Source organism: Agrilus planipennis, unplaced genomic scaffold, assembly GCF_000699045.2.
Source record: "Agrilus planipennis isolate EAB-ADULT unplaced genomic scaffold, Apla_2.0 scaffold69, whole genome shotgun sequence".
NCBI classification, from domain to species: Eukaryota; Metazoa; Arthropoda; class Insecta; order Coleoptera; family Buprestidae; genus Agrilus; species Agrilus planipennis.
The window spans coordinates 423,819-446,362 of record NW_020438962.1 but is presented as its reverse complement, the minus strand read 5'-3'; the positions used below and the strand labels follow the sequence as shown (position 1 = coordinate 446,362).

General features: G+C 35.2%; 1 protein-coding gene across 2 annotated transcripts in view; it reads right to left on the bottom strand.

The window, feature by feature from the left end:
• LOC108735849 overlaps nt 1-18,131 on the bottom strand; it is a 50,160-nt gene extending 32,029 nt beyond the window's left edge. For both annotated transcript variants that reach the window (XM_018468042.1, XM_018468044.1), the window contains exon 1: nt 17,651-18,131. The gene's annotated coding sequence lies outside the window, so the exon portion shown is untranslated. The remainder of the gene's footprint in view (nt 1-17,650) is intronic.
• Between the last annotated feature and the right edge of the window lie 4,413 nt (nt 18,132-22,544).

The window sequence follows — 22,544 nt, the reverse complement described above, 5'->3', positions numbered from 1 at the left end:
GTAAGTTATTCCGAAATCGTAAAATTAATTAATGATTACAAATATCTTATTGAAAACACTTATATAGTTTGAAATTTTCTGTAGTTAGATGACAAGAAAAGAAAAGATTATTCAAGTAGAAAGCACTTGTACACGATGACAAAAACTAACAAGGAAATGGAGAAATGAATAGCAGATAGTACATTAGATAGTCAATTACGTAATAAGAAGACTCATTAGGATAAAAACGGCATGGACTAATCAATTTTATATCACAGATTCAAACACAATAGAACCAGCTGTTTACGACCATGGGAAAATGATAACTATTACAACACTAAATAGCTTTTCATGTAAAGAAAATGACTATTCTGTTGTGCATTTTAAATTTGAATTGGTCTAATCTAACCCGTGCCAGAAAGCCGAGGATAATTAGAGATAAACAACTACATCTAATTCAAAATTGGCATAACAAAATTAATTAACAAAAACTACCTACACCTAATCAAACTGTTAACGTGTTTATCAACAATACGGCACGATTTATTGATCATCTTTGTATGCATTTCTGTAATATGACATCTTGATTTTACCCGGTCAATCTATCGTACATATCTAACCTTGTTTCAGATGAATGAGCTCGATCTAAGACAAATTAATTCGCTATGTGATGATAGGGTCATTTAAACCGGTTCATACTCATTTACTCCAATCAAAATAATTATTTAAACCGATCAACAATGATCGAACCTCTTGATTTAAGATCTACATATGATTATTTAAGCCGGTCTACGACGTTACTCCTTAAAATTGGTTAAACCGGTTGATAATGATTTACCCTAATCTGCATATGATTACTTAAGTCGATCTATAATGGTACTCCTGTTTAAGACGATGTAACTAAACCTTCGATGATTTTAGACGGTTAATGATACGATTTACCCCAATCTACACTTGATTACCTAAGGCGATCTATGATAGTATTCCTGTTTAAGATGGCTTAACTTAGTTTTTAGTGATTTAAGCCGATTTATGATGATTTACCCGATAAAACCGATTGATTATGATTTACCCTAATATTCCTGTGATTATTTAAGCCAATCTATAATGGTACTCCTGTTTAAGACGATGTAACTAGGCCTTCTGTGATTTTAAAAGGTTACTGATATGATTTACCCCAATCTACATTTGATTACCTAAGGCGATCTATGATAGTATTCCTGTTTAAGATGGCTTAACTTAGTTTTTAGTGATTTAAGCCGATTTATAATGATTTACCCGATTAAGCCGATTGATTATGATTTACCCTGATATTCCTATGATTATTTAAGCCAATCTATAATGGTACTCCTGTTTAAGACGATATAACTAAGCCTTCGATGGTTTTAGACGGTTAATGATATGATTTTCCCCAATCTACATTTGATTACCTAAGGCGATCTATGATAGTATTCCTGTTTAAGATGGCTTAACTTAGTTTTTAGTGATTTAAGCCGATTTATAATGATTTACCCGATTAAGCCGATTGATTATGATTTACCCTGATATTCCTATGATTATTTAAGCCAATCTATAATGGTACTCCTGTTTAAGACGATATAACTAAGCCTTCGATGGTTTTAGACGGTTAATGATATGATTTTCCCCAATCTACATTTGATTACCTAAGGCGATCTATGATAGTATTCCTGCTTAAGATGACTTAACACAGTATTCAGTGATTTAAACCGATACATGATGATTTACCACAATTTACAAATGATTATTAAAGCTGGTCTATAATGATACTCCTGGTTAAGATTATTTAACTCGGTCTTGAATGAATTAAACCAATTGATGAAGATTTACCCCAATATTCGTATGACTATTTAAGCCAATCTATAATGATACTCCTGTTTAAGACGATGTAACTAAACCTTCGATGATTTTAGACGGTTAATGATATGATTTACCCCAATCTACACTTGATTACCTAAGGCGATCTATGATAGTATTCCTACTTAAGATGTCTTAACTCAGTTTTTAGTGATTTAAGCCGATTTATGATGATTTACCCAATTAAACCGATTGATTATGATTTACCCTGATATTCCTGTGATTATTTAAGCCAATCTATAATGGTACTCCTGAAGACGATGTAACTAGGCCTTTGATGATTTTAGACAATTAATGATATGATTTACCCCAATCTACACTTGATTACCTAAGGCGATCTATGATAGTATTCCTACTTAAGATGCCTTAACTCAGTCTTCAGTAATTTAAGCCGATTCTTGATGATTTACCTCATTCTGCATATGATTATTTAAGGGAATCTATAATAGTATTCCTACTTATATTGGCTTACCTCAGTCCTCGACGATTGATGGAATTGATTTATGATATGATTTACCCCAATTTAGATATGTTTATTAAAACCAGTCTATAATGATACTCCCCGATCTTCGATGATTATTTCAAGTGGCTTAGGATTATTACACACGCTATACAATTTGTAACAAATACTAAATTAAATACAGAAAACAGTTGTTATCTTATTATACGATAAATCTGCTCTGTAATTGTCAGAATTCTAGAATAAGAAACAAAACAAACGAATAAGACAATCTACAGTAATTGTTTATGTTGCCAACAGTTGAACAAAAACGTAGTGAATAAAAAGACGTGTAACTGATGCAAATTAACAACAATTTCCTTGTACAGACCTAGCGAATAAACATCTAATAAGAAAAACGTTCTTGTAAGCGATTTTCACGTGTGCCTGTGTCTGTAATAGTAATGGTAATGACAACAACAATAACGATAATGATAATAAGAATAATAATTATAATGGCCGGACGTAGTTTGGGTTTTGTCGGCTCTCTCACTGGCTGATTGTGAGCTCTGACAATGAAGGCTCCTGTATCCGGTCAAGTTCAAGAAATGCGTATACAGCAGTGTGTGTGTGTGTGTAAGTATTTCCTCCTCCGTCTGCTTGATTTTATCCGTCTGTCTGACTTTTATCTAGTTTTCAATGAAGTGACATTCTATGAACCCATTCGTTATATTAAAGATAAGGGAATAATATTTCTTTCTGTTTCTGCAGTTGTTCATTCAAAAATTCTTTATGGATTCGTCAGGAGAATTATAATAAAACCCTTCTTTTGTCCTGAAGCGGCAACGGAAGCTGAAGAATTGGGAAATAACAGTTACTTTTGTTTCTCATTAGCATACTAATGTGTTCGAGTGTCGAAATCCTTAATCGAGATGACTAATAACTGAACGTATTACAAATTAGGTAATAATTGGTTTCTACATTTACCGATGCAGCTACAATCAAATTATGAGTCAACAAAAATTCTTGAATGGCCAGAACAGTTTTCTTCGAAAGTTTACGCAGAAACTGTTGCAAGAGTAATTTGCAAAAGTAAAAACCCAAACATTAACAAATATTTCTTTAGAAGAATACGGATCTGACCGACAAAAATTAAATACAGAGAGGTCTTATACTATAGTTTTAAATAACCAGTACGTGTGGTGTATGAAGCAAGTAGTTTTTGCTAAGAACTCAAAATTCGCTGTAAAAAAAATTGGCGAACTAATAAAGAACGCTTTGGGAGTAAAACAAAGAACGTAGTCACTGCCAGGACCGGACTCACGGTTGGCTCCTTACCCCAATTCAACTCCAACCTTAAAGGCAAAACTCTAGATCCATTTAGGCTCAATTTTAATTATCATAACAAGGTAAGCAACTCCTGTAGAATAAGATGGAAGGTTCGTTAGTAAACAACCAACAGAAAATGCCAATATTCGTATGGAAAAACAATGATACCGACACGTATAGTGTCGTATGGTGTATGTGGTAAGTAGTTTTTGCTAAGAACTCAAAATCCACCATAAAAAATTTTGGCGAACTTCTCATTTTTGTGATAAAGAACACTTTGGGAGTAAAACAAAAAACGCAGTCACTACCAGGACCGGACTCACGGTTGGTCCAACTCCAACCCTAAAGGCAAAAAATCTAGATCCATTTAGGTTCAATTTTAATGATCATAACAAAGGCAGCAGCTCCTGTATGATAAGATGAAAGGTTTGTTAGTATTCGTACAAAAAAAAAAGATACCTACATTCACCCATATTTCCATGGAGATCGCGTTCAAAGTTAGACCACAATCTTTCTCGTTGAATGGATATTGTTATGAGTAAAATCTGTACATTTTACATAAATTAATATACTTATATGCATGTGTGTGGACACATCAACATTATTACAGTTATTACTATATTAACTTAAGTAAGTATGTAACTAACTGAACTTGCTGTTATTACAGAATCAAATAATGAATGCAAATGTCAAATTGTCTCACGCCTGGTTTTCAAACTGGTGCAAGGTCACTGGTTACGATTACATTACAACACGTTTCTGTATAATATGTGTATTATTAAAAACAACAAATTCGATCAGCATTTTAGGATCGATTTTGAAATTTTAATAGATAGTCAAATACGTGCTTTTGTACCGTAGGTTGACACTGGTTTATAAGGTCACTGGGACCACCACACGTCGCTCCTTTTTTCTGTTTAAGCAGTAGAAAGGTTTGTTTTATATTAATTTCATTGTACAGGGTGTTTCTGAAATAAGTAGCGGGCTTTAGAGGGTATTAACTAGATGTAACAGGGAATCGCATGATGAGTACTGCAATAAATACTTTTGTAAGAAAACCAGGCGATGTTACAATCCGAAGCCGGCCCTGGGCGTGATCTGGCGACGTATGGAGAAATCGCCATAACAACTAAGCAACTATATCGATCAGAAATGTAAATAGTGACGGTTGAGAAATGACTAATAAAGTAAATACCAACAGCTACTAAAGATAATAATCTTTAAACACCAATTGTGATAATAATTAATTAAATAACTAGTTTGTTTATCGCTGATAGTATGCAGTAATATTTAAAATATACCTCGGCATGGTATTAAGAACACAAAATACAAAAGAAATGATGTAGTGCAGTGCTGCAATATCTTGGTTCTCTGTTTAACCCTACCAGGGTCGGACTGACCCTTGACTGTACTTTCAAATACGTTCTTCTCGAAAACAGTGGACTTTAGGACCACTAACTTAATTTTCTTGTTGTATAGCACCTTATCACCTCCTGTAAGCTTGCTTTTTTTCCGATTGGCACAACTATCGGAGAAAAAGTTACAGTACGTTGTAGACGGGTATAGGGGCATACGTACAAAAATAGTGACATAAAATATGTTGTACTCATGAGGAGAGATCAAAATGTCTAAATGAAACCATTTTTCTTGTTTTACTCATTATTTCGACCGAATAATTGTCATTGTCTTGAAGAAAACGAAACTGCACAAAGTAAAAGTACAAATTCAATACCTGCACGTGTGTGAGTGTGTGTCTGAATATGGTCTGTCTGTTTGTATGTACATGTAACAATTCAAGGTTTATCAATGACTAAAATATCCAGTGTAATATACATACAATCACATTACCTACAAACACCATCGTAGAGTCACAAAAGTCTATTGGGTCACGCGGACTAACGCCCCTACGTTCATACAAATGTTAGACCCTTAATTACACTTTTACTTTCTGTTTTGTTTATTGCAACATGTACCTTACAAAACGCCGTTACAGGATCTTCAGTAAATCTAGAAGAATTTATTGGAATTGATTTCTGTTTCTTTATTATTTTTGAGAAAGTGCCAGGCACACTTCCTTGTAGTTTTCCGAGAAGGTAACCGTTTCCTACAGCTATATACGAGGGTGGATTGATAAGTTTCCGGCCTGACCAAGAAAAACAAGGTTTTTAAAAATTTTTTTTTTTTATTTCTCAACATAATCTCCTCCAAGGCTGATACATTTCTCATAGCGGTGTTCCAGTCTATTAATGCCATCTCTATAGACTGATTCGTCAAGCTCCTCAAAATAACCATTTACAGCTTCGATTACTTCTTCATTGTCCGCAAATCTCTTACCGCCAAGCCATTTTTTGAGATGAGGGAACAGAAAATAGTCACTCGGGGCTAGGTCTGGAGAGTAAGGAGGGTGCGGCATCAATTCAAACTTTAGATCGTTGATTTTAGCCGTCGCAACGATTGACGTGTGCGCTGGTGCGTTATCGTGATGAAACAAGATTTTTTTCTTCGCCAGATGAGGTCGTTTAATTTTCACCTCGTGGCTCAAACGTTGCAATAAGTCTGCGTAGTATTGACCAGTGATAGTATTACCCTTTGCAAGGTAATCAATGTATATAATACCTCTTGCATCCCAAAAAACAGTAGCCATAACCTTGTTCGCCGAAAAAATTGTTTTTGCCTTCTTTGGAGTTGGTTCCCCTGGTCCAATCCACTGTTTAGACTGTTCTTTGGTTTCAGGAGTGTAGTGGTGGACCCACGTTTCGTCAACGGTTACGAATCGACGCAAAAATTCGCTTGGATTACGCTTATACAATGACAAATTTGCGGTAGAAATGTTTTTTCGAATCAATTTTTGGTCGACTGTTAGCAAACGCGGCACCCATCTTGCACAGAGCTTTTCCATATGCAAATGTTGGTGCAAAATATGTTGCACACGTTCATATGACATCTTACAGGTCTCAGCTATCTCACGCACTTTCAATCTGCGGTCTCCCAGCACTATTTGATGAATTTTTTCGATCATATCTGGAGTTGTGACCTCAACGGGGCGTCCTGAGCGAGGCCCATCAGAGGTGCTCACACGACCCTTTTTAAACTCGGAAACCCACTGCTTAACGGTTGAATATGACGGGGAGGATGTCCCCAGTGTTGAGTCCATCTCTTTTTTAATTTCCTTCGGCGTTAACCCCTTCAAATAAAAGTATTTGATGACAGCACGATTTTCCTGCTTTTCCATTTTTACGAAAACCACAGAGGCGTCTTGTTCAGCGTGCTGTCAAACCTACACTAGCAAGGAGATCGGGCTGAAACTATAGCTACAAGCTATCCAAGGATGGTACTATAGAATGTCACCTCAAGGTAGGCCTAGTGGCGTCATCTCTTGGTTAGGCCGGAAACTTATCAATCCACCCTCGTACATACAGGTACACGATTAATTATTTATTGATTAAGTAACACCGAACAAGTAAACTGTAGTTTAGTTTCGAGTTTAATAAATTTACCAAAAGAATTTACCATTACTTTTTGTACTTTCACCAAAAATAAAATCTATTCTTACCTACCTACACATATGATAATTTATGACTTATAATTTCTTTCTAATTATTGTTAAATCTTTGACGTTCATGTAAACATATGCTAATAAACTTTCTTTTTAATTTACAATTCAACTTTAAACATTATCTTGGACAGAATTACGTAAATTATAACAAATGGGCAAATATATTCAATTTTCAATCGTTTACATACATTAATGTTTTGGTAATCGTTCGTCAAATTTAAATATCAAAAACTTTCTACTTTGTTTTGGTAAAGTACTAAACATATAACATATACACGGTTAGTTCAGATTTCAATCGCTAGATGACGCTAGTCTCTTAGGAAACGGATACTTTGCTGTCTATACATTACACTGGAGACCAATACCACTGATGATGTCATTTCCGGAGTAGTTTACGAAAAAGGGAGCAAATATAGTAAATACGTCAACAGGATAATTATTACCTACTTTACCACTGTATATACCTAATCTTATACAAAAAATTGTCACATTGAACAATAACACTCCATTTCACGACGTGGACGAAGGCTGAAAGACATTTATTTCTACTTTAGCATACCAAGCAATCGTACAATGGTTTTGTTAACCTATTGTTATAATAACACAACAATTACTTTCTAACAACTCGATCATTTTTGCGTTTGAATATTACTTAAAGTGTTGCTTATTGAAAAGATTAACAAACCTGCACCAAACAATATACACATAAATTCAGTACATCTTGGTAAAATTGCGCTCAGATATTTAAATAATTGACTACACTAATTGTGTCATCAAGAATTTATGAAAGTACGGAGTCATTATCCTATAAAATAAATGGTACCCATGCGGCAGTTATGGTACCATACGGGCAATCGGATTTATGTAATGCATACTAACCATAAACGTTAAACTCACGATTTGGACTAACGATAAGATTATAGTAAAGGTAATTCATGTATAAAAAAAAAAATAAATGTGAAACATGATGAAGTAAACGTATGTAGCTGATCAGCGCGTTCCTTTTGAGGCTATTTTCGGTACACACTTTCTAATAAAATTCAGGTCCATCTGATTTTAGGTAGCACATCGTTAATAGTAACATTACGTATACAAAATACTATAAAAATAAATGGCATTGATCATATTGATCGTATTTATCCCAATAATCAATTTGAAAAAGTTAGAGGTTATACCTCTTTTTCATGATGAAACAGGCAATAGACCCTTGAAGGTCAAAGTGAACTATTTCCTCGAGATATAACATTAGAAAACAATGGACAGATACAATAATAAATGAATACAGATCGAGAAACACTTATTCAAACTGCCACTATTAATCTTCAATAGAATTCAACAACAAGCTGCTTTAGCTCTTGGCTCAAAGTAAAACTGTCCCACCTATAAATATGAACAAATTTACAGTTACACTCAATTCTATATTTAAGTTTAGATCTAGGAGCGCCTTGCAAACGAAATCGTGATAAAAAATATACAATATATATATATATTATTTTTTGATGTTCAGATACTGAAAAAAGTTACTGCAAATAGGTCGTCTGGTTTGTCCCACGTATCTCCTCTGCACATACAACTTCCTATTACATTTCTAGCCGTTCTTAAACACTTTCAAAAAAAAAAAACCTTCCACTTCATTCTACATAGTAACTACAGAGTTTTGTAACGTTTTACTGAAGGCGTACGCCAACAAATAAGTTTATTATTGTAAACAATTACACGACTCGTCCATTTATTTATTTGAAACCGCAGAGCCATTGTTGTTATTAATAAGTTTCAAAATGAACCTAAATGTCATCAAAAAGGAAAGTCAGATGGATGCCAAAGAATCGCATACATTTACATAAAGGATTACGATGTGGTCGTTGTTCTTTGTCGTTGTTAATACATGCATCGAAGTATGCTGTGAAGAATTTCACCGCTCCCACATTTTTGACTTAAACATACCGTTACAAAACCCGATTAGTGTATATTTGTATCTACAGAACACCCACGACACTTTTCCGAGTTAATAAAAAATGGAAAGTAATTTGAAATAACCAGCCGCTTGCTGTAGGCCGACTTAAACGATGAGGAAATGCATAATGTCATAAAAATAATCGAACAATATAGAGGACAATTACATACGGTAACTAATAAGAACTATTGCATACAAAGAGCGCTACACCGCCGCGTATGACGAAATCGCGGCGACCAAGGCTTACGCGTGACAAATGACATTCGTGCCTACCCCCTCCACTGAAGTTCGGATTGTTACCAATGACAGTTGCCGAAGAACTATGCAGCTAGCGGTGCCGCGTCTGCTAGTGTGCCACATCCTTTAATCGTCACTTATTTATTAATATTGACAGATTTTTTACAATTAATTGTGACCTTCCGATTTTTGTGCACTCAATCAAAAAAAAAAAAAGATTTCCTTGAAAGCAGGGATTGTGTTTTATTGAGAGCATAATTCTGTACTTTTATTACCTATTCCAGTTGTCCCATGTCCGTTAATTAAGCGTAATAAAATTAATGAAACGGCTTTAACGTAATGCCGCTGTTTAATTATATCGTTCATAGCCTCCTATAGAATATGTTATGTATAAGTCGAGGATGATAATTATGACTAAGAAAACGACGAAGGCTTCCTTTCATCTAAAGGTCATCGGCACAAGCCATAACTTGGACTGGGCATACCAACTGAAATAGGCGCCAAAACTTACCAATAGGTACTAGATATCCAGTTACCTACACGTATTACGTATCTTGTGGTACCATGCTAATTAAATTTTGCTTGTCTATATCAACAGCAAGAAGAGATGTTCGTTTGCCTTCGTTATGTAACTTTGGCGCGGGCGAATTTCGAAAACATTGCCAATCTACCAGACCACTTATCTAATAACTATTTTAAAATAAACAAATGCAATCAACGGTCACTAGATTCTTATAAAATTAATGTGACACGCAACTAGATGAAGCAAAAACTGAGCCCATCTTGATGTCTCGGGATAGTCGAATCCATCAACCTCACATAACATTTTTAAAATTCGTTGAGTCACTTATTAAAGTAGAATACAGGAAGGGTACCGGCTATGGAAACCACTAAATGAAACAAAAGTGAAAAAACAAATACAAGTTCGATAATATAGTTTGCAAACACCATTTGATATTTACATAAAGATTATAGGAGGCCGTGATAACAAAAGAAACAGTGAGAGCGTTTGCATTGGTTGTCATTATTAAAGTCTTTGCACGGACAAGAGAATTAGTTGAGCAAATAGCGACTGTGTTAGCGAAGAAATAAGCGGCTAAACAGATATAATTAACGTTGATATTTCCGCCAACTTTTGTTATTTTAGTTGTTGTTACTTCATTCATAGAATAACATTACACATTATTGCGTGGATGCATGGTTCTAAATTACTTTTGACAGGAAAAATTATATACTTTTGAGTATTTTATGTAATATGTGAATGTACAAAGTAGGCTTGGAATGCGTGGCGTAAACGTGTATAATTGGACTCTTTATGAAATTCTACAAAACTTTTCCCTTTTCAGTTTTTCGATCCGCCGCGTAATAAAGAAGTTATTAACAATTACATATTCACCAATCACAGCGCGTTTAGCTTGCTGCAAGTAGAAGTAGGCGCAAGGGCGATAGCAACTGTTGCAGAAGCTAAGCCTACTACAGTTTTCGGTAGATACTACGTGCGCCCTTTTATTTCAATTTTTAATAGTGAATTACTCGCAAACTGGACATCGAATAAAAAAAATGTAAAGGAAAAAGTGTCTTAGAATTTCGTAAAGAATCAAGTAGTATATTTTGTTTTTCAATAAAGCAATATTTTTATCTTTTGCAGTAAAAGTAATCTAAATTAATGCGCTTGTTTCCACTCGAAATTATGTTGTTATAAGAGCAATTGTGTACATTAAGAGATAAAATTGCAATTACTACCTACGTTATGTGAGTTTCAAGTCTTGATCTTACAATAAACTGTTAATTGTAAGTTGAAATAATTTGATTAAAAATGATTAAACACGAAGTAAAAATAACTTTACTGTTGCCCCATCAATTAAAAAAGCTAAAACCATCTGTTTTCGAAAACGACTGAAGCATGTGAGCAAATTAAATAAATAATTACACTTAAATTTAATTATTTAATGGTTATAGTTCGCTTTACAAGAAACTTTAAGACAAAATTTCCTACAGCTGCAAAGTAACCATTGACAGATGTTGGAACCGACAGTTGGTAGGTATCCATATACCTATAACCAGATGGTCTTAAAAACGTCTTTTGTTTTCTTATAAACCCACAGCGGGTGTATATAATATGTCTCTTATGAAATAATGCGCCCTGTGTAACAATAAAACTATTCAAAAAGGCCCCACGTTTGGTCAAAATGGACCAACTCTTAAACCAAGTACCTAATTAAAAAATATTTTAGAATTAATTTGAAACAGTGGCGGCGCCAATACTCATCAGAGGGTGATTATGTACGTAATATACATAGTTTATAGATTGTTACTGAATTATTTTTATGTTTAGCCCACCTGGACCCATTAAATTAAGCTCATTGATTTTACTTACTAACTGGAATGAAAACAACTATGATATTAACATAATGTAGGTAAATATGGCACAAATTAACGTTTGTGTGTTCTGGGGAAGATGCAGCTCATACACTAAAATCAGGGGAGAAGAAGGTACCTACGTGAAAAAGAAGTAGAATGAGTCATCTCGCACCACCCAATGATATATGTAAACATAAAGGTAATGATCTTACCTGACAGTACCGCTCATATGTGACCACGATGCGAATACACTGGTTTTTGTGGTAATAGTTTGTCAATCGAACGCTAACGAGTGCAGTACGTACAACTGACTTGTGTACGTCTCAGCTGTTGCGAAGATCGTATAACGCGGCTGCTAAACTGGCAACTGTTCTCAATCATTGACGGCTCGTTCACTGGGGTACTCTTTGTGCATAGTTTTTACATCCCCTATGTTATGGTGCTATCACGAGTGCACTCTACAGTGCCTCCAGATGTTACCCATTTAATATTCCCAAATATTGCAGCTGATTTTATAAACTATTAACTAGAGGACGAGTAGGTATACCTAGTATACACAGACTCCCGATGTTTTAACAAACAACACCTCCTTAAAACAATATAATTTATATTGTGAAATAAAATATTCAATAGGTACACCTTTCCTGTCCTACTAACTTATTATAAAGGAATAAAATGCAGTTGATTACAAATATAAAAAAATTAAATAGAACAGCTAACAATGTGTTTCGCGTTTTATTTCATTGTTATTGTTTTATTTCATTGTTATTGTTTTATTGTAGTAGCTACAACGTAAAAATTGCTCTATAAAAAAAAAAGAATTGAATTAAAGTTTTCGATATTCGATTTTAATAGACTCTATTGTTCAAATTTTATAAGCAATCTTGTACGTAATCATTATCAGGTTTTGGGCGGTAGTTCTTCGGAGAAATCAACATTTTCGGGATCGCCTTTTTGCGAGCTTTCTTTTGACACCCAACACGACCGATATTTCATAGAAAGAGAAAATATTGTCCCCCTTTTTCTAGCCCCCCTCGTACTCCTGCAATTATAGGGTTGTTCGGAAAGTCATTTCGTTTTTTTCCCGACAGAGGATTTAATTGTATTCTTTTGCACCCAACTTCACATTTAAGCCGTATAATTTTTATATGCTTTGAGAGCTCATATAGCAAGGCTTGTGTGTGAAAAATTCCAATTAATTCTACGCAGTAGTTTTTGGTTGGTGCCCTTTTAAATATGGAGAGCGATAAGCAGCATTTTCGACATATCTTACTGTTTTACTACAGAAAGGGTAAAAATGCTGTTCAAGCCAGAAAGAAATTGACTGATGTGTATGGAGAAGGTGTGTTGACAGTACGCCAGTGCCAGAACTGGTTCGCTAAATTTCGATCCGGCAATTTTGATGTCGAAGATGCACCACGTTCGGGAAGGCCGGTTGAAGCTGATAAAGACGCGATAAAGGCATTAGTTGATGTGAACCGGCGAATAACAACACGTGAGATCGGATTGAGGTTAAATTTATCAAATTCAACAGTTTATGACCACTTGAAAGGCCTGGGATTATCCTCGAAGCTCGATGTATGGGTTCCCCATGTTCTCACAGAGAGAAATCTGTGTCGCCGCATTGACGTCTGCGATTCGCTTCTCAAACGTCACGAAAATGATCCGTTTTTGAAGCGCATCATCACTGGGGACGAAAAATGGGTTGTATACAACAACGTCAAACGCAAGAGGTCATGGAGCAAAAAAGATGAACCGGCTCAAACCATTTCCAAAGCCGATATTCACCAAAAAAAGGTGATGCTGTCTGTTTGGTGGGATTTTAAAGGAATCGTTTTTTTTGAGCTTTTACCGGATAACACAACGATTAATTCGGAAGTCTACTGTCATCAGCTGGACAAACTGAATGATGCACTTCAACAGAAAAGGTCAGAACTAATCAACAGGAAAGGTGTAGTGTTTCACCAAGACAACGCGAGACCTCACACAAGTTTGGTCACTCGCCAAAAGCTTTTACAGCTTGAATGGGATACAATGCTACACCCACCATATTCTCCAGACCTGGCACCATCGGATTATTATTTGTTCCGGTCACTCCAAAATTTTTTAGACGGTAAAACCTTCACCTCAAATGAGGAGGTCAAAAACCTCCTCGATCAGTTTTTTGCCAGCAAAGACCAAAAATTTTATGAGCGTGGAATTATGCTACTACCAGAAAGATGGCAAAAGGTGTTGGACCAGAACGGTCAATATATAATTTAATAAAGTATTTGTTTATTATACGAAAACTGTCTTTCATTTCCACAAAAAAAAAGGAATGACTTTCCGAACAACCCTATACATCCCCGCTGCCTGTAACTATACCAAACTTTGACGTTCTGCATAGCGGTCATTGAATCCACTATTGGTGTTCCAATTTTTTTTTCTTTTTTAATTTTGGTAACTGCATAAAATTTCAACTACTTAGGCTGTCCAATTAAATTTATTTAGAGAAGTATTCATTAGATTTCAAATTATATTTAATGAAAATACGCTCGGCACCGCTCGCAAGTGGTCATTTACAGTTACAGTAAAATACCTTGGAACAAGTTGGCAACACTTATTATGGTGTGTTAAAAGAGAAGAAGTTCGAAGACGAAATGACGATGTGTGTGTTGAAAAAGGTGAAATTCGAAACCAGTTTGAGTAAGAGTACCGTTACCATACGATATTATATTGAATTTCAAAAGTCATGCTATCGATCAAATAAGCCGTGAAGACGGGATCGGCCGAACCCTTTGTCGAAATGCGTGTCTCACTTCTTTTGTACGGGTGACAGGCTCTAATATTAATGATACAAACCGTCAACGAAACATTCCCTAAATTAAAACTATAGTACAAATGTATACAATCTATTTTAGCGGAAGTAATTGGAAAATTCACCGAAATTTGTAGGGGTTGGTTCTATCGATATATTATCTGTATTAAAACTTAATAGAAGCCCTTTTGTTTAGTATTGTATCGATGGAATGAATAGAAAACAGAAAACTTGATAATAAACTAAATTGTCATTACTCCACCACACAAATTTACCGATATTGAATTATTCAATCGATAAGTATTTTAATATAATTTTATATAATCCATCAGAAACGTGCCAAAACTAACTAATTTACAGAAACCTAGTCAAACCTATTTAAGCATTATGAAAGCCTATCCCAACAAATCACATTTTGGTCTGGTTCCTATTCCTACTCAAACCTTATTGAACTTACAATTGAACGTATAAGAATCATATGGAATCTGATGATCTGTCTGTGATTTATCAAATCCTGTCTCAACTCATCACATTTTGACCTAGTCACTACAAACTCTTAGGAACACCCTTTGTAAGGCAAGTAAAATCTTATAATAACTTTTACTGACACGTTGTGATGGGATAGAACGTATCAAAACCGTCTAGAACCCTAATCTGTCTAAAATTTATCAATCCTTCTCCTAACAGATCAACTTATGATCTAGTCGTTGTAAACTTTGAGGATATCTAGCGTAAGTTAATGTTTCTACTCAAACCTTAAAGTAGTATATGGCAAAACATAAAAAAACCACATAAAATTTATCAAATTCTCTCCTAGCGCATCAGATTCTGGTCATTCCAATCCTGAAGAAGACCCCGCATAAAGCAAGATTTCTACTCAAGCTTTATTAAAACTTTTACCAAGACAATGTGATAAGCCAGAGCGTGTCAAAACCATACAAGACTTGGTCTAATCTCATCAAACCTTCTCCCAGCACATCAGGTTCTAACATAGTCATTCTTCACCTTGACGAAACCCAGCGTAAGTTTAAGATTTCTACTCAAACCTTATTAAAACATTTGCTGGAAAAATGTGATAGGACGAAGCGTATCAAAACCATACAAGACTTGGTCTAATCTCATCAAACAATCTCCCAGTACATCAGGTTCTAACTTAGTCATTCTTTACCTTGACGAAACCCAGCGTAAGTTTAAGATTTCTACTCAAACCTTATTAAAACATTTGCTGGAAAAATGTGATAGGACGAAGCGTATCAAAACCATACAAGACTTGGTCTAATCTCATCAAACCTTCTCCTAGCACATCAGGTTCTAACACAGTCATTCTTAACCTTGACGAAACTCAGCGTAAGTTTAAGATTTCTACTCAAACCTTATTAAAACTTTTACTGACAACGTGATAGGACACTTAGGACACGGGGTATCAAAACTGGCCTACTCTTAACAAAACTTCTCTCAACACTATTATGCAAACATTATCAAAAGCTTTGCTAACCAATCGAGCTTGTCAAAACTTGAAGTGACTCATTTTAAATAATTGAAACCCTGTCAAGCCGAATGAATCAAAATATTAAATAGATTTAGAACACACTTTTAAAATGAACAATACTTTTAAGTGCGCTAAATACATCTTATCTATCACGTAGAAAGTCAGATTGCAGAGCCTTGTAAAAATAATTGTTGTCATAGTAACCGTTGCCGTTAATTGCATAATATGTATTTACTCAATGAATTATATACCATTTTAGCAAAACGAAAGTTAATAGAGGTTCGGGTAAACTTTAAAAATAACAGACTGCAAATGATTCCAAGCGTAAAAATGCCGCTGTTAAATTATTCTCTGTTTCACTTGCTCTCGTTCTCTGTCTGTATCGGTAAATGGTAAGGTCGAAAAAGTCAAGTGTAACAAATATTCTTTTAACTTTTACTCTTTCGACTGTTGTGTACCTTGGTTTAATTACAACCAAAAATCTTTGTAATTAATCAGGATTTGAAAATTTGCTAACATTCGTGATGTTTTGGGTATAAAAGTGCAGTCAATCATAGGGCGATAACAACCCTGCAAGTAGAAGTGCATAGGCAGCATCTACTTCTGCTTGCAGCTTCCAAAACACTGTCTGTGATTAATCGATTATTTTCATTTTTAATTGCTTAACGACAAATCAAAAAACATCTTAAAGTTTTCAGAGAATCCAAGTAATAACAAGGCATAACCCTTATTCCCTTATTATCAAAACCCATTTCTGTTAGAATCGTCTCACCTTAAAATGTTACTTAACGAACACGAATTTTATTACTGACGCCGAACAACAATAGCAAACATAAAACAGTGCAGGAAAAACGACGATTTGTCTAAGTCATTCATATAATACTTATAATACAGAACAAAAACAATTACTTGAAACATAGGAATTCAGAGATGATTGAACTCTGAAGGTAAGGCATCGTCTTTGATTCATCGATGGACAACTAAGTACAACATTTCTTTCATTAGATTATTTATTGTGTAGATCAAATTAGTAGTGTCAAACATTTAAGACTAATTATCAACAAAATTAACGAAAGAATGCAATGTCAGTTTCTTGATCTATTATAATCTAGTAATAATAAAACACACCTAATTTTAAAGAAGTCACTAAGTGCCTATTAGATACCCAGGAGGTCATTAATTTCTAATGATTCCTATCGACAAAAAAGATAAAGCAGATATTATAAGAGATATATTTAAATTCTCATTAAGGATTACACCAAGAAGACAAAATTCATATTTCTAAGGTATTAAAATTCCTTCCCAAAACAGAAAGAAATAAATTCATACGACAAGGATGAAAAATGCAAAATATTAATTAATCTTTAACAACAACGACGACAAAAATATTAAAAAAGGTAAAGCGAAAATTGCTTTCCTTATTACTAAAACTGTAAGAGATTAAGAATAACGCCAAAAAGGCAAAATTCATATTCCTTATGTTTTAAAATCCCTTCCGAAATCTGAAAAAACTAAAATGTCACACAAAAATGTAACGAGATACATTAATCCTTAACAAGGATAACAAAAAATGTGGCATAAAATGCTCACAAAATTATCACAGTTGAAAAAGGATAAAACAAATTATGCCTTACCTTTCTTAAGAAAGTCCTTTGCAGTGATCCGAGCACGCTCCTGGACGACAGGATAACGTAACAATCTGAAATTCGATCACCGGCAAGCACATCATTCTCCGAATCCTTGTTCACACGCTAATCTCAACTATATTTAAGGCCACTGTTATCAGTATTTTCCCTTTTTTCAAGCACTGAACTAACGTAAATTAATAAATAATTTTAAAAAATTACCACCACCGTTATTTTTATGTGGTTTGTAAAGTTTTAACGTTGTCACGTTGCATTCTTTTTGCAAAAAGCAGTCTCAAACCACGCAAGCGAGATTCCTTCTTGTTACTTGCTGGCTCTGTGAAGAACGAACAGATATTTTATGTAGTTTCCAACGTTCGGATTGTTTAAAACTGTCGAGTCCATGGGCAATGCGATAGACAGAGGCGAACGAGCCAAACCGATCGAGACGAGAGACTGCTTGCTAGCCATTTACTTTGCTGCCTCACGAAGGCAAAGGCAGAACAGACCGCCAGTTGTTGCTGGTTGAGTTCGTTGTTAATTGGGCCCGGCAACGTTAGAGAACTGTACGAGGACAATGTCGACTGGTACAAGAAGACCTCACTGAACACACCGAACCTTCTTTTATGATCGATAACATCATATCTATCGATTTCCTTTTTTGGATTGAATCTATATCCACTGCCCAAATAATTAGACTCAGAAGGGATTTTCTGAAAACTTTTCGTGTTGTAGAATATGGAGACTATTTAGGATGACTCTGTGAGTATCTCTTTTTGCTTATCCAGTATGCAGAAACAGTCGTTATCTTCAAACTAAACCTCAGGATTGATAATATCAGAGAGATCTCTCAATTTCCTTTTCTGGATTGGATTTGTATCCACTGCCGAATAATTAGACTCAGAAAGGATTTTCTAAAAGATTTTCATCTTGTCGAATACGGAGACTATTTGGGATGACTCTGTGAGTATCTCTTTTTGCTTATCCAGTATGTAGAAACAGTCTTTATCTTCAAACTAAACCTCAGGATTGATAATATCAGAGAAACCTCTCAATTTCCTTTTCTGGATTGGATTTGTATCCACTGCCGAATAATTAGACTCAGAAGGGATTTTCTAAAAGATTTTCATCTTGTAGAATACGGAGACTATTTGGGATGACTCTGTGAGTATCTCTTTTTGCTTATCCAGTATGTAGAAACAGTCTTTATCTTCAAACTAGACCTCAGGATTGATAATATCAGAGAAACCTCCCAATTTCCTTTGTTGTACTGGATCTGTATCCACTGCCAAAAAATTAGACTCAGCAGGGACTTTTCAAAAACTTTTCCTGTTGCAGATTATAGAGACTACTTGGGATGACTCTGTATGTATCTCTTTTTGCTTATCCTATAAGTAGAAACAGTCTTTATCTTCAAACTAAAGCTCAGGATTGATAATACCAGAGAGATCTCTCAATTTCTTTTGTTGTATTGGATCTGTATCTAATGCCAGAATAATTAGACTCAGAAGAGATATTCCAAAAGCTTTTCATGTTCCAGAATATAGAGACTATTTGGGATGACTCTGTGAGCCTCTCTTTTTGGTTATACGTCTTTTATTTCTAATTTCTAAAAGATTTTCATCTTGTAGAATATAGAATCGATTTAGAATGACTCTGTAAATCTCTCCTTTTAGTTATTCAATATGCAGAGGCATTCTTTATCTTCATACTAAAGCTCAAGTTTGATAATATAAACATCTCTCAATTTCCTTTTCTGGATTGGAACTGCATCCACTGTCAGAATAATTAGATCCAGAAGGGATTTTCTAAAAGGATATCACAAAAATAAGACCGAGGAGATGTTTTCCATAACAATTTGTCAAGTTTAAGTCATTTAAATCCAATATTTGGTAAATCTCTTTATCTTAAGATAGTATTTGATGTCAGTATATAACTCAGGAAAGATTTTCTAAAATAATATTTTAGTTTTGGGTCATCTAGATTTAGTTCCTTAAAATTGTTTTAATCCTGAAAAGTATAGTCAATCTTTCTCAAGTTTGGATTAATTCATCTTCTTCAAATACTCATAGAGCAATCAGAAATATTCTAAAGATTATACACTTATTCATCAAAAATCATCAATGAGATTTTTAGAAGATTTTATCCGCTGGGTTTTTTATAAAACATCCCCTAGCGTTTTCTGGATTTATTATTGGTAGATGGAGATACAAAAACTCAGAAATTTTCTTTTTAAACATATCGTCCGTTTCAAGGAACGAGATCCCGTGCCAACCTTTACCGTCAATTATAGCGTAGAGTCGCAACATGAGAACCGGTTGAAAGGATGAAAAAGCTCCTGCCCTTTTTGTTTTTCTGTTTGCCTATCTGCAAATACACAGCCGTCGTCCAAGTACAATCTTAGACCTCGGCTGAGGTATTATTCATGGTCAGAATTACTTCAGGCTAATAATACACGTTAGGAAAATGAACTTGGAGGTCTTAGCTATAACGGGAATAGAAAATAGAAGTATCTCAACTAAATTTCCCCAGGAACAGAACTCATCTTCTATAAATTCTCTTGTGAATGTATCAAATAGATCCCTGCATCTTTCAGATTAAGATAAAATCTGTTGACGTGTTGACTCATAATCGGAATCAAATATTTGTACACATTTAATCAAAAGACTTTTTTACGGTAAATGTCTGGATGATGGCCCTTCGGGGGTCGGGGTGGGATGGGATCGAAAGAAGTGGTCTCCCCCACCACTGTACCATAAAAAGTTCTTGGCGGTCTCACCCTCATAAAAAGTTATGGGGGTAGGGGTAGGGGGGATCGAAAGAGGGTAGGGGGGATCGAAAGAGGGTAGGGGGGATCGACAGAGGGTGGTCACCTGAGTAAAACCCCATAAACAATTTGCGGCGGTCTCACCCACATAAAAAGTTATGAGGGTTGAAAGTTGATTATTTTGACAATTTTCATACACTATAATTCAAATAAAATCCAATAAAAAAATTATTTTCAAGCGGGTGGAGGTGGGGGACCGAAAGAGGGTGGTCACTTGAACAAAACCCGATAACCTAACCTAACCTAACCTAACCTAACCAAACCTAACCAGGTCAAACTTGCGCCATGCCACCTTTTCGTACTTTCCCTTCCTTNTTACATGCCTAGAAATGTAAATAATTATTAACTTTGAACCCCCATAACTTTTTATGGGGGTGAGACCGCCACGAACTTTTTATGGTACAGTGATGGGGGAGACCTCCTCTTTCAATCCCCCCCATCTAGACCTTTACCCATTTTTACTATTGCCTTAAAATAAGGAATTGCTTGGACTAATGACTGTTACACTTCATTTAACAACAGCCAGAATACCGACATCATCACGTAGGAAGAAACAGTGCAACAATATTTCCAGAAAGACAAATCTTAAGAACCAATTGACCAATTAAATTGGCTTGTTCCTTAACGATTTCAAGATGTATTTTTAATACGTATTGAAGAGAATATTTCACTAAATAATCTTCCTGAATAAATTTGTTATTGGAAATTCTTTTAGTCTCAAACTGGTCTCAATTCGATTCGATAATAAGAGACATGCGACTGACTACACGTGATACCATTTCCGAGTAAAGTTGCCGACCTTCAAATTACTGTAAGTAGGTATACGAGATTAAGTTTAATCCAAAATGATGCAGAGCCGCCATATTTACGCCAAGATGATGTGATTTTACGGAAGAGGTCAAAGATCTGCTGGCAGAAGGTCGTTCGGCGTTGAAAGGTCACTTGTATGACAACCGTTTCACTTTGAAAGGACAAGGATTAGCTCGATAGGTTATTGTGCAACAGCGAGCTGCATGTGACGATGAAGAAGACCGTCGAGAGATTGGAGCGTAAAACGTCTACGGCCTAATTTTACTATAAGGAGATCTCAAAACTTCATCTCTTCGTATTATGGTCAGACCAATTTTTTACGATCCTTTTGGTTTTTGGCTTTAATAAGTACCTATAACACGGTAACACTACAAAAAGAGATCATTACGTTTTGGTCTTCGACATAGCTGGTGTTAATTGTTGTTGAACTTTTGGTCTGACTCTTTTCTCCTCGTCAAGAGTTTTGTTGATATAATGGCCTGTAATTGACTGACTTACTGTGACCTCCTTTTTGCCAAAGACCAATGCGTCAATGTATTCAATGATTTGATCCAATTGTGTAACTTTTTCAAGTCATCGGAGAATTGTTTCGATCGCTTTCATATCATTTGATGTGAGATACGGTTACTTGACTTTAAAATCGCCCATTTATTGTCTGTATCGCCCTTGGCGTTAATGAGTACTTAGAACTCAGTGACATTATAGAGGGTGATTTTAAATTTTGTTCTTCGACAGAGCGAGTGTCAATTGTTGTTGAACTTTTGGTCTGACTCTTTTCTCCTTGTCAAGGGTTTTGTTGATAAGATGGCCTGTAATTGGCTGACTTGCTGTAAGCTCATTTTGGTCAAAAATCGATAAGTCAACGGATTCACTGGTTTGATCCAATTGTACAACTTTTTCAGGTCATCGGAGAGTTGTTTTGATCGCTTTCATATCATTTAGTGTGAGATACGAATAATTATCTTTAAAATCGCCCATTTATTGTCTCTATCGCCCTTGGCGTTAATGAGTACTCAGAACACAGTGACATTATAGAGGGTGATTTTAAATTTTATTCATCGACAGAGCGAGTGTCAATTGTTGTTGAACTTTTGGTCTGACTCTTTTCTCCTTGTCAAGGGTTTTGTTGATATGATGGCCTGTAGTTGACTGACTTACTGTAAGCTCATTTTGGTCAAAAATCGATAGGTCAACGGATTCACTGGTTTGATCCAATTGTACAACTTTTTCAGGTCATCGGAGAGTTGTTTCGATCGCTTTCATATC